We start from the raw sequence: 13,908 nt of genomic DNA on the forward strand, positions 1-13,908 counted from the left end.
CACATCGGAGCGTGTAATTTCTTTACAGTCATTTTTAATCCCATTTCAAGTGTGTTATCATGAAAACACGCCATATGGTGTATTGTTTTAATCATTTTTATTCTTTAGAAACGTGTTTTTTGTAGTTTTAGGGAAATCTGTAATCTACACATTGATAGAAAATTATAAAATTATTAAATTATTGTTAAAAATACAAAGATTTGACTCTCTAAAAATAAAACAGTGAAAAAAATAAAATGAACTGCAAAATCAGTGAATGTTTATTACAGTGTTAATTAAACCACTGTTTCAATCAGTTGTATAATCTTCACTGATTTTACAGTTCATGCCACTATTTTTATTGTGATATAAAAATTACTTAGGATTTATGTAACTAACTCCAAAGAAAGCAATTAATACAAAAAATTAAATCTTATTCAATTATATGTATTACATAATATAATTTACGATATAATGAACTTTAAAAAATTAAATAAACTATTTTGAGAAATTGAAAAAAAAAAAATAATTAGAAGAACTAGAAACAATGATTTAAGAAAATTATGATCAATTGTTTATTTTTACTGTTATTAATTTAATAAGCATGCATATTTATGGCTATTATTGTTGTTATTATTTTAAAAAAATAAGTAATTATAAGCAGCTTTAACTAATGAATGTTTATTAACGATAGTAAAGTAAGTAAGTAGGATAAAAAAGGTATGGAGAATATAAAAAAAAAAAATTAACGATTATCGAAGAGCCACAATCTAACATCTCGATTGATTTACGTTGCTCGTTACGCGGTCCACTGCTCTGAAGAGAGAAAAATAAATTGATAGAGAGTGAACGTGAGAAAAGTAAATGAAAAAAGTGTCTTAAAGAGATTTTAGCTATTTTCAGTGAATAGATACAAAAAGGAATGTAAGTAAAGCAAGTAAAAAAAAAATGCAGTACTCTGGAAAAATGAAACACTGAAAATCACTACAAAATAATGAAAAATGCAAACTAAAGCATTCCAATTTGTCTCTTGATCTTTTATATATCAAAGTTGTAATAATATTTCAGTATTAAATTAATAAAAATGGAGTAAATACATTATTACAGTTGATGCTTCAAGAGAATAGAAAAAAAAAAAGACATGAGCTATTTGCGCTTTCATTTCTTTCTGTCGACGTGTTTTACGTTTTTTCTCCGCCTTCTTACTTTACTCCACCCTTCTTGTTTTTCTTTTTCATCGCCGCTCCATTTCTTCATACTTATGAGGGTTTTCTCCCTTCTCAACACAGCATAACCCCTTTCTTACAATCGCTTATTTTGCTATACCGCCCTTTTTCAACCCCTAAACCTCGCCCTTGAAAAATTCAAAAAGCCTGACGTTTTGTCGTTTGTCCAGCCAATCGTAAAACCTCGTGTGTGTTCCCTCTAGTTGTGTAAATGACTTCCGTTATGTATGTTGATGATTCATTCTTTGATCTTCATACCAATATATTCCTCTAATTTATATTTTTACGACCAAACTACGACTTTTTTTTCCATCTCATAAATATGTCATTGTTAATTGATGTAATTGCCTTGATAAATGCAATTCACTAAATTCCTTTAAGTTAAGTGAAAATGGACAAGAGATTATTGATAGTTTGAATGTTGGTTATTCGTCGTCGTGATGACATATCGTTGTGAAAAAGCACTAAAGCGCATGCGATAGTATATATAGCATAAGATATACTTAATCTATATTCAGGGCACGATCCCTGCCCAGCCGGATTGCCTAGCCAGTAGAATACAAAATTTCTGTATTCAGATGCTTCGCGACAGAAATTGACTTTATTGAGGTTTATTGATCCGCAATATTGTATGGTTCTATGCTGGTGTTTGTGAGTCAAGCTTTTGGCTTCACCTGGGGCGCAGTCTGCATTGATAAAAAAAACATCAAAGCTTTCTCTGAGAATATAAATTTACGTTAAAGTTGGATAAAAATGTGTTCATTGTTATTTAAAATAAAAAAAAACACTCAAATGATTCATAAGACAAGAATTAAAGAATCATTTCATTGAAATAAATACTGTAATATGACACCAATAGAATAAAGGGAAGGAATTCATTTATAAATTATTATAATTATGATAAAATACATATACACTACCGTTCAAAAGTCTTTGCCCACCCTATAGATTGCACAATATAAGCATGCTCAAGTATGAAGTGAACAAATAATATATAATGACACTTTTGTTTCGAGTAAGATCGTTTTCAACTTAGCTTGACAATTATGAGACGGAAATTCGGAAAAGAGTAATGTATTGAAAGATAATGGTTTAACGGGTGGGCAAAAACTTTTGACCTGTAGTGCATCTAGTCGTGTTTAAATTTAATTTGAAAGTTTTGTGGAATCAGTTGAAGCATCTTAATTAATTATTAAAGCATCTGTCAAGTGAAAAAATACGGGAATTAAGCTTTTGTGTACATTGATTGGAGGATATTGAGTATAAAATTAAAAACATCGGAAAAATTCTGATATGAATAAATAACTAATTATTTAATTATTAATAAACGAGTAAAAATTTAATAATTGAATACGTCGTTGCTAACGGTTTGTGTTGAATTTTCTAAAATACCACTAGAGGTCTTCTCATAGTCGATATTGCAAAAAAAAATATCGAATAAAAAGACTTGATATTGGGAATAATTTATCGATATTTCGATACATCGATAAAATATTTGCAATGTCATTTGGTAAACTTTGTTACCTCTATGCACTGATAGAAGGATTCCTTTGAATGAATCACAATTTATTAGTAGCTAATAAATATTTTATTGAACAAAAAAATCAAATTAATGTTGGTTAATAGTTAAGAGTAGATTTGAACTCAGGGGATAAAGTAGAATTAGCGATTAAAATATTATGTTCTCTTTGTGATGACTTAACAATAAATAAAGTAACAAAATAATTATTATTTTTTGCAAATATTAAAATCACAAGTATTATTCAATACAATAACGATTTTGTAATTTTTAATATTATAATATTTTATCAAACCATAGCTCAACAATTACATTACAACTACTTAATAAAGTTAGATAATCTTGCAAAGAAGATTAAAAATTACTAACAAGTTTTTTTTTTGACCCTACAAAATATGCATTATATACAAAGTAACTTTATTTGTCATTACGATATATTTATTTAATTATAAATAATATTTATTTGTATCAAAAAACTGGTGAAAAATAATTCTAATAAATACATTTATTCTCGTCAAATAAATTCTTCTATCAGTGTAGAACGTTTATAAAACAAATAAACTCGTTTATAGATATAAAGTGAATATTTTTATTAATTTATAACTAAATAATATATAAATTAATTTATTTTATATATATTTCAACAATAAAAAATAGTGGTATTTTTTGATCACCCGTTATATCACGATTTCTTGAAGTAACAACGGTACAGAGAAAACTGTCGAGCTCAGGACTTTGGAAGACCCAAAGGAACATCCAAGCAAGGATCTACTCTGCAAGACTGGTTTCAGTTCTCACAGACTCATCGGTCTTTTTCATCTTTCTCCTCTCTTACTCTACTCTTTTTTTTTCTCTTCTTCTTCTCCATCTTCTTTTCCTTCTCCTTACTTTCATTCTCTTATATAGTAGACTTTTAGTACGTCTCTGACCAATGCACTTTTTATAAGCCCCTACAATAAAATCAGACGGATAAGAAGATTCGGGTATAGCAAGTCGAGGCTACAGCAAATGAGTGGGAGGAAAGAAACGAGTTAAATTCAAGCGTATCTCACACGGAGCTTTCTTTTTCTTTGTCCTATTTGCTCTCTTTCTTTGTTTCTCGCTGACATTATAAAATAAAGGTAAAAAAATTTGCACGGATTTACGAATACTGTTTTACGGAGCAACGATTTATTTTACATCGAAATTACCATGATGGTTAATCTGCTAATAAATTCACGAGGTGAAAAAGATAAAAGTTAAATGTTCACTAATTTTTTTTTATTAAACTCTAAAGCTTTTTAATAGTAAAGATAATAAATTTTTTTTGTTTTTTTTAAACCGTAATGCTTGTGTTATTTTAATAACATTTAGTATTTAATTTATGAGTACTTGAGATGTGTGAAGAAAAGAATGATTAAAAAAAGAAGGAATAGCCTTAGGCTGCTACTGAAGTAAAACAGTTTCTATCAAGAGACCTCGATGAATATTTCTTTGAATATTGTGTAGTGTAATGTTTTCTTTTCTCGTGAGCACAAAAATTCTTTCGCGATTTACACATACTCAACAATGACGTCCGGCCTTCACTATTTCGCTCTCTCTTATGTTTAAGAAATACGAGAGAATGTGAAAGAAAATAAGAGAGACCAAAAGCATGAGAGATCCCTGCTGGAAATATTCGGGCACGACCGTTAAAGTAAATGGTTGGTGAACGGGCTCGCATAAACGTCCCCTAGCCTCTGACAAGAGAACATTTCGCGCGATGAATATCTTCGTCTTTCTTCTTCCCTCTTAGCTAGAGAATTCGTTAGGTCTTTTTTTCTCTTTCACAAACGAAATATTTCTCAGAAGAGCTCGCAAAATTTATTTCACTAGCCCCTTAAGTTCTATGAGCTTTCTATTCATAGCTCTTACTGTGCCACACTTTGTAAATATATGAATAATAAATTTTTCATTTTTGTTAAATACTTTATTCATTAAGTTCAATTAAATAGTTAACAAGACTTTACTGACACTTTATTAGAACATCTGATGATTAAATTAAATATCGATTTATTTCTTTCTTTCATTTATTTACACCAATAAACGGTGCGGTTTTGTGACGACAGAAACAACTAATTATTTAAATACTCTACACCATTGATCAGGATCAGAAGAATCTCTTACTTCCTCTTCTGCTAATGTAAACTCATCAATTGATCAGTAATTTCTCCAATCGATTTACCAAATGTTACACATTTATCTTCGAGTATCACTCCAAAATCAATTCATTCAAATTATTTGAGTTAGCATAAACTATAGATTTTTTTATTTCAACAAAATGGAGATTTCAAGGATGAGCTCAGCTCTGATAATCAATCATATTACATATTAGAAACAAGCTTGTTATAGATATCAATTGAGTCTTGACAAAATATAACCTATTCTATATTTTTTTGGTGTGAATTACGAAATACTTATATTTAGTTTTAGCTTTTAGTATTACAGTTTAGAAATGAACCTGATTTTGCTTCAGATTTAGATTTTTTTCGATAAGGTAACAAATTATACACAATACTGTATATTAGACGCTTTCAAAAATGTTTAAATACTATAACTGAATTTATTTATAAATTAATATTAAGTGTTCATTATAATATTTCATTGTTTTATCTAAATAATATATTCCAACTGTTATTTGACATTTTTTTTTATATTATATGATGACTCCGAGACATGATATTTGATTTTCTCGAGAGATTATAATACCTAGTGAAAATAGCATAGTCGTCATTTGTGCTTTAACAAGTCTGCACTTGAAACAGCGATTATGACGGAAAAGTAAATACTTGGTTGCCAATGGATACATAGGTAAATGTCAGCAGAATTTACTCTACTCAATTCTTCGTCCGTAAATCTCAAATTTGTTTATTACTTAAATTCATTTATTTTTCTTCTTAAATTTCAACTCGAAAAAATATCCAACAATTACTCACAAAAAGAGATGATTTTTTTTTTCATTTCAAAATAATTCCAACATAAAAATACTTTTAAAATATTCATAAATTTGAAATGCTTGAAAGTCTAAAAACTAAATATTTTATTTTGTTCTTACTCACAAGATGTACAAAATACCAGCAACAAAATATTCATTTTAAGCTATTATGAAGATACATAAAGCCAGTTTGAAAGTTTTTTTTTCATTGGTCCCTTCGTAGTGGGGATAAATGAGGATCATGAGCATCGGCTGTAGCTCTCAGCAACATGATAGTACGATGTACTGGCTTGTAAGTCTGTAAGCTTGACTAGCTAATACAAGAGGTCCCAAGACAAAGAAGGACTCTACTTTTCTCATGCTCTACTCAGCTCCTGAAATTAGAAAACTTTTTATGTACGCCAATTTTTAACCAGCAGGCGCTCTTCGGTGGTAATTACTTTTTAAGCTTCTTCTGCGGCCCCTTTTTCTGTTGCCCTATTCGGATACCGATGAACAGACAAATCTCTTTTCCTCTTAAACTCTTTCATGTTATTTTCAATAACAACTTGTGCACGTTATCTTGTTATATTTAAATATAATACATTTATAATAAAAAGTTATAGTACCAAAGATAATGTCGTTGTATCTCAAGCAGGGGCGGCTAAATTGGTGTTATCATCTAGTTATAGCCCAGTCATTTCCTCCGACTGGGTCAATACTAGTTAAAATGTACAATGATGAACTCATTGCATAACTCTGTTTGAGATGATATTTGTTCAGTAGAATATTAAATTTCTTTTTATGGACTAAGCAATTTAATTATATTTCAATGTTACTTATATTGCATATTAGATAAAATTGTTTGCACTTCATCATTTTATTAACGAAAAATATTAGTTTTATATTTTGTTTAACTATGACTTATATTTGCTATCAAGGATATAGTTCTAATCCAATTTTTACCCTTATGTCTTTATTATTATACTTAGAATAAAAGCATTTTATTAAAAATAAGTCCTTCAATATGGTAAAATAATGGAACAAACAGCGATATTTTAAAAGGAAAAATTTATTACAGATGACAGTTTACAATTAATTACTGTAGGGAAAGGTGATTTATATATATAAGACTCCAATTATTTATTATATATTTATTTAATAACAATTACTTATTTAAACATTAACTTTTAATTATAAAAATATAAATGTTGTACATAGAAAAGTATGAACTGAATACAATTTATAAAGTTATGTAGTCAGGAGTGGGGAGATGACCTCCACATTATAATATTTAAAACAAAATGAAAGACTGAATTTTTAAAATAGGTGAACAAAGTCATTAGAGAGTAGAAAAATTGATAGTAACAAATCAGTGATTCGTAAAAAATTTAATGATGTCTATTTCTATTTATGCATTCGAGTTTCTTTAATTTTTCCAGCCAATCAATTGATAAAAGCATTTTTTCTAAAACTACAGAAATCTCGAATAGCAGTTGTTGACTCAACAGATATTCTTTGAACATCAGACAATGTTTGTATCGATTAAGTTTATTCATCCTCTCTCTGTCTCTCTATTTCTCTTTGGTGGTGTTCCCTTGCCAATTAGGTTGTATCTTTCATTGCATGTCGCTCTATACACAAAGCTCTTTGAATACATCAGCTCATCTTGCTGTTGATATCTGTGGTACAAAGCAAATGGTGCAGTAATTAGTGTCATTATTTTCAGAATATCGACAATTTTACATGAATAAGATTTAATCATCATATATTAAACTTTTTTTTTTCCAGAGAAATTGTCATGTTCAATCGTGTGGAAATTTCATTTCGTATTGCTTACACAGTTTCTTGGAGAGTTTGTCGTCTTGAGGATTCTTCTCCTCTCCTTCATGACCCTTGATAGAAGAAAAGTAGGTAGACTTGGTACAAGTCACATAAGAACGTTATTAAAAACGTCGTAAGAAAGTCTTATAGTTTTCTGAAGCAATATACTGCCTGTTTACTCTGTGAGTCATTCGTTTTATGGCAGTAAGTGAGACGAACGTTAGAAAATCAGTGATATACTCTTCTGTACGTGTGTTTTGTTCAATTCACTTTTTTGATCATTTAATTAAATTTTATATAATTAATTATAATTGATAAATTTTAATTATCATAACTTATTTTATATCATTACATTCGCAATTAAATATTTAGGTTTAAATAGAAAATGAGTCACGTATTAAATGTTATCAACATTTTAAGCAGGTATTATTCGTTTCAAAATTAATATTAATCAATTTCGACAGTTATTTACGTGTGTAATATGAAAATGATAATTATTGGATATTTTTAGTATAAAATAATATGAAGAAAATAAAAAGTGGATTTGAAAATAAAATTGGTTCGTTGACTTGAAATTTTATGGTAAATGATTAGATAGAAAACGTTGAGTGTTGTCAAGTGAAAAATGTGAAGAAAGTAATAAGATTGCGTCGAGAGGCATTGCACGTTCTTTCGTTATTTGTTTACACGAACCTGAGAAACTTGTAAAAGGGCAACGTCTATAAATTTTCGTTCAAATGTCGTTGGTACTCTGGGAATCTGAAAGGGCGATCCAATCTCAATCCTTCGTTCAGTTCTTTTTAACTTTTTAACTTTCGTAACTTGGTTATTTATGTACGGCATGAGGTAAAATAGATTTTTCTCTGTCAGAAATTTTTCCTTACTTTTCACAAGTTATTCCAAAGAATTTTTCTGTACTTTACTGGAAGCATGAATTTGCATTTGATCTCGATTAAATTAATTTTTTAAAAATAAAATTATTAACTTATAAAAAACATTTATTGAGCAAAAAATAAAATTACTTTTTATATCTTTCAAGTTATTTGATTTTTATTCAAATAAATATGATAATTTATGTATAATTATATAAGAAATGGGATTTTTATATTTCATTATTTTATTAATAGGTAGCAATTTCTTCCACTACGTGCAACTTTATGTTAGATTATAAAGATGAGAGAGGGAACAACAGAAACTGTGGAGAATCCAGAGAAATTTCATGAGCTTATATACACCTAAGCGCGTATGGAGAGCTTTAAAATTAATCCTCTAGACAATTGATTTAATTTCACAACGGAATTACACTTGGAATTACTCATATTCTCTGAAATGCATAATAATTATCCACTAATTGAATAGAGATCATTGGTAGGGTTTCTATTCGTTAATCAAATTGCTCTTCATCAAAACTTCTAGTTTCGAGTTACTCAGTGCCGACTAAATTCAATATTAAATGCTGCATCATTTATTTATTTCATCATTATTATATTTATTTTCATTTCTTCTATTACATCAAATACTTGCTCATCAATTATCTCATTTTAAAAATATTATAAAATAATTGTAGAGACAGGGAGGGTAAAGTGGAACGCTTGAGAAAATTTATTACTTTATCAAAATAAAATTAAAAAAACTTATTGCACTTTTTGTCTTACTTATTCGTCAATAAACGAATAGAAGAATAGCAACGCACGATTGATTTGTTCATATTGGTTTATGACTGACACTACTGCACATCAATTGTCTTTCTCCATTATAAAAATCTGTCCTGTCATTTTTAATAATTTCTCATGCCATTATTTTACAATATTAAATTACTTATCCTCTATTTATTCCTTGCGAGGATTAATTATGTTCTAATCACAATAATCAACAAGAAGTCTATTTTTTTATTTAGTTTCATTTGTGTTGTGTTTACAGATGAAATATGTAAATAAATAGTCTTTAGTTTCGCTAGTAATTTTCAATATCAATTAAGTCGACTAATTGAAGTTGAGAATATGTCAAGCAACATTTAAATAGGAAGAAAGCCATCTCTTGGTTTTCGGTTTCATATACGAGCGAAATTTTCTAGAAACTTGGTGTCTACTCATAAAATGCAAAACTCGAATCAAGTTTAAGTTGGTGCGACTTTACCTTAGTCTTCTCTATCCTCTTTCCATCTTTGCACGCTTTCGTGCGCCTTAGCGTAACCAACCACAGCCCGACAATAATGAAATCCATAAATCCGTGAGAACGCAAGCGGTACACCAACGACTGTAAGACGTCCGAATGAAGCTGGAAGGGTAGCTTGAGGCGGCAAAGTAGCACGTCTGACGCAACTCCTCCTCTTTCCACTTGGCCGCATTTCTCTTACTCTTCTCCACTCTCTTAAGCTACTTTTCACAACTGTGCCTTTTCTTATTGCTTTTCACGTATGGCAAACCCGCAATACTATGTCCTCAACTTTTATTTTTTTGTGCCAAATCAACTTTTTGGACAGCAAGATATTAGTTTGGGGGAAATTTTTTCATTTGTGAAACAACATGACAATAAAATTCAATTGCTTTCTAATTTCATTCGATCGATTAATTATTTTAATTAATAAACATTTAATTATCGTTAATATCTTTCTATTGAACTTGATTCCCTTTTAGCATTGTAACTATCTCAATAACTCAAGCTTGGTCATTTATTTCACTGATGTGCATTACTATAATTTTACGTACATTAACAAAGAATTTAAATTCTTTTAAGTATCTACAATACGTTCATAATTGTAAATTTTTAAACATTTTTTTAAATACATCGTAAATCTTACATAAAATTCACTTTACGATCCTCATTCGTTCATCTTTGTTCTCCGTTTTACATTTGCATATGCACATTACATTTATTCTCTTTTTCTCTTGTGTTCTTAATCTTTTTTAAAAATAGACGCTCTTACGGACGAACGTTAACGGGGTGAAACCCTGTTTAGAGAACATGAAAGTCTCAAGGGCAATTACCTGCAACTATGCATCGCCTCTGCATATTGATTAATTGACGCGAAAAACCGAGATAGTAAACAGTGGATAGAAATTAAAACAGAATTTTAAAGTCTGTAAGTTATCAATATTGAAAGTGGAATCATGCAGAACACCAAAAAATTATTTCGAAAATTCTGATTTCGCGAGTTAAAAAAAAATATCACTTGTTCACAATTAATTTTTTTTTCTTAATTTTTAAACAGTTATGCTACTAAAATTTGAGTATTGACAATTACAAATGACGTAAGAAAGATAGCAATGATGTCAAGACAATTTGTATTGGCAGGTTGTTCATAAGTAAATAATTGGAAATGTAAATAGGACAGTGTGTTCTCTAATAGTTTGATAATTGATTCTGTTATCAATGAATAAATGTTCAATATTTTTGAACAATCATTCTATATTGATTGATTATATTCAGTGATACTTTTACAGTAAAAATAACGACAACCTTTTTTTTTATGTATGCATTAAATTTTTTTTAGATAAACATAATTATTTTGCTTCTAAAAAATATTAAGTATTAAATATAAAATAATAAATTAAAAATAGGTCTAGGGGCATCTTGTTATAAAAAAATAAATAGATAAAATTACGAATTTTACAAATCGACCCCATTACAATACATTTCCTAATGGAAAAGTTAAAAATTAATCGATAACATTATTTATCTTGTAAGTTTGAATGTATATACATATATATATATATATATTGAAACGCTCAGTAACACCAATGCTTTGTTGTTACAATTACCCACCTATGTTAATTACGCGGCTTTAAACTCATCCGCTCGACTTGATACTTCGCCCTCGGATTTTCCTCCCATTCTACCGTTCAACTCTTCCTCTTGCTCTGTAGCACATTATTTGTCACCAACGTGCGTTTGCATTTTCCTACTTCGTAGACTGATTCGTATTTGGTGTTTCGTGATTACCGCGTTCAACCGAGCGACACATTCTCTTCTGCGCTTTTTCTCTCATTCTTCTTTTGTATTTTATATCGAACATATTACATATGCTTCCTATCTACTTCAATATTCTCTTTCACCGTATAATTTCATATCCAATATCTCTACTAACAATAGAATCAAAAAGTTTTTTAAGTACACTGGAAAATACTATTTAATTGCACAATTTACAAATAAAAGTTTCATTTTTCTCTTCCGTTAATTATATTAAATAAAATTTTATCTTGTATTTATTTGATATTTTTGTATAAATTATTACAATTTATAAAAGTATCCCTGTAAATTATTGAAGTTATTTAAATATTTTAAAAGTGTATATATATATATATTAAATGGCTGTGGTAATTGAATTGAAGATAAATTAACATAAAAAGCAGAGACTCAATAAATCAATCAAATAATATCACAAACTTTATTAACTCAACTTGAAATATTTTCGATATATTTAAGTTTTAAATGAAAGATGATGTTAAATAAATAAATATTAACTAGGGTCAATTAAAAAAAAGTTTTTAATATAATCGATGTTGGCTGGAAGAAAAAAAAGGTTCCATCGTTAATCGTTGAAGTGATCAGTAAAGAAACGTCAAAAATAATTGGATCGTAGAATCACTAGAGAATGTAGACAAAAATAAAAGTCGTTTAAATTCAATTGAAACTCATGTACAGTCCCGGTTGCACCTCAGGGAAATTATATTCAAATACGAAAATGAGAAAGCTTGGAATAGAATATTTTTAACGTCTTTTTCTCATTTATTCCTAATTGTCGATTTCACCATTTATTCAAATATAAATATATTTTAAACTTTTAGTTCTAACTCTTCAGTATTTTATAGTATTTGATTACTTGTAAAATAGAAAAAGTTTTAATCGCGCAATCTCTTTCTATAAAATTCAACACCATTTGCTATTGTTTTGTATCATTGAATAGTCGCCTGAAGAGTAATTGAAATCCAGTCATTTTTTGGAGTCATGAACATGGCCCACTTAATGAGACACTCATAAGGAAAAAAATTCAGACCCAGAGTGATTGAAAAATACAAATCAATATAAATTATTTCAACTCACTAAAGTGTGTTACGTTTTTATATCCACATTTAATCACTTTTAATTATTTAATTAATATAATGTTGATCTTTTAACTTTCAATAGATATTTTATAATGAATAAATTTATCGGGAAGGAATATTTCTTAACCGTTAAAAAGTATTTTTTAACAATTAATAAACCTCCACATATATTTACCAAAACAATCTTATTTATCAATTTGCCTTTCATAACCTAACTTTTCGTCTAAATACAATTGGATGGAATAAGGAAGAATAATTAAGAATTTGGACTACGCATGCGCAGAAGCATCATAATGCAAAAGAATTGGTTTGTGCGCATGCGTAGTCCTAATTCTTAGCTTTTATGCATAAAATGCATAATGTAATAATTGTAAAAAACAACAAAGTCTGTTTGATGAAAACCTGTTTAGATATTATACGAATAGATAACAATATTTTGTAGTTAACATTTCTCATTCATAACGTCGCTAAGCCACAATTAACCACCTTGTTAGAAAGTTACCCTTGCCTGCTTTCCCTCAAAACCACTCGATTTCTCTCTTGCCTTTACCAATTTCTCTGCCTGTCTTTCTACTCTCCAACTATTATACCATCGTTTCAGTATTATGTCTCTCCTTATTCTGTCTTCCATCTCACTCACTTGCTTACCCACTATTCATTTAGGCCTACACATTTTATCGTCATTTACTTCATGCTAGCGGTACTCCCTATGATACTAAATCATATAACTTGAGAATTTTGCGTGCAACACGAGACACCTTTAAGACTTTAAGCCAAACTTGTTTTCAAAGTGTATAAGAGAATACTCTAGTAAACTCGGCAACCTTCTGTTAAATAAGGATATGTTGTTACACTAAAATTAATTCCACCCAAAGTTATCTTTGAATTACAGCTAATTGAAGTTTTATTTTGTTTCAGGTGAGCACCACTAAATCAAACATAATATTTATTTGCTAAATTTTCGGTCATCGAAAGGAGTGAGTAATTATCTATTTCATTATTATGATAAATAAATGCTAACATTATAGCTGACACAATTGCTGATTTAATAATCAGTAATAAAAACATGGGTCTGGGCGCACTTTATTTTTCCCTTTAACAGAAATCCGTAATTTTGTCATCTTTCAATTTTAATTGTTTATAATAAACTGAAATTTTTAGAAACAATATATAATTGTTTAAAGTCATGTGAAGTCATTAACAACCATACTGTATTGATATTGACCTTAGTTTTCAATAATATTAATCACTCAATAAGTTGCGTAATAGAATGTTTAAAAAATGAATATTAATTAACTTTCTAATGAGAAGTTGATAAAGATATTTGTTGAAGTGAATATAAATAATATTTATATAAAATGATACACAGTTGAGGTATATATG

General features: G+C 28.7%; 1 protein-coding gene across 13 annotated transcripts in view; it reads left to right on the plus strand.

Annotated features, from left to right (window-relative positions):
* LOC118068102 (homeotic protein spalt-major-like) overlaps positions 1-13,908 on the plus strand; it is a 75,167-nt gene that overhangs the window by 25,539 nt on the left and 35,720 nt on the right. Inside the window, exon 2 of one of the 13 annotated variants that reach the window (XM_035085289.1) lies at positions 13,444-13,502. The exons of the other annotated variants lie outside the window; for them this stretch is intronic. The gene's annotated coding sequence lies outside the window, so the exon portion shown is untranslated. The remainder of the gene's footprint in view (positions 1-13,443; positions 13,503-13,908) is intronic. 13 annotated transcript variants of the gene reach the window in all.

The sequence above is a fragment of the Chelonus insularis genome, unplaced genomic scaffold (genome assembly GCF_013357705.1).
Source record: "Chelonus insularis isolate UGA/USDA-ARS -01 unplaced genomic scaffold, ASM1335770v1 contig_399_pilon, whole genome shotgun sequence".
NCBI classification, from domain to species: Eukaryota; Metazoa; Arthropoda; class Insecta; order Hymenoptera; family Braconidae; genus Chelonus; species Chelonus insularis.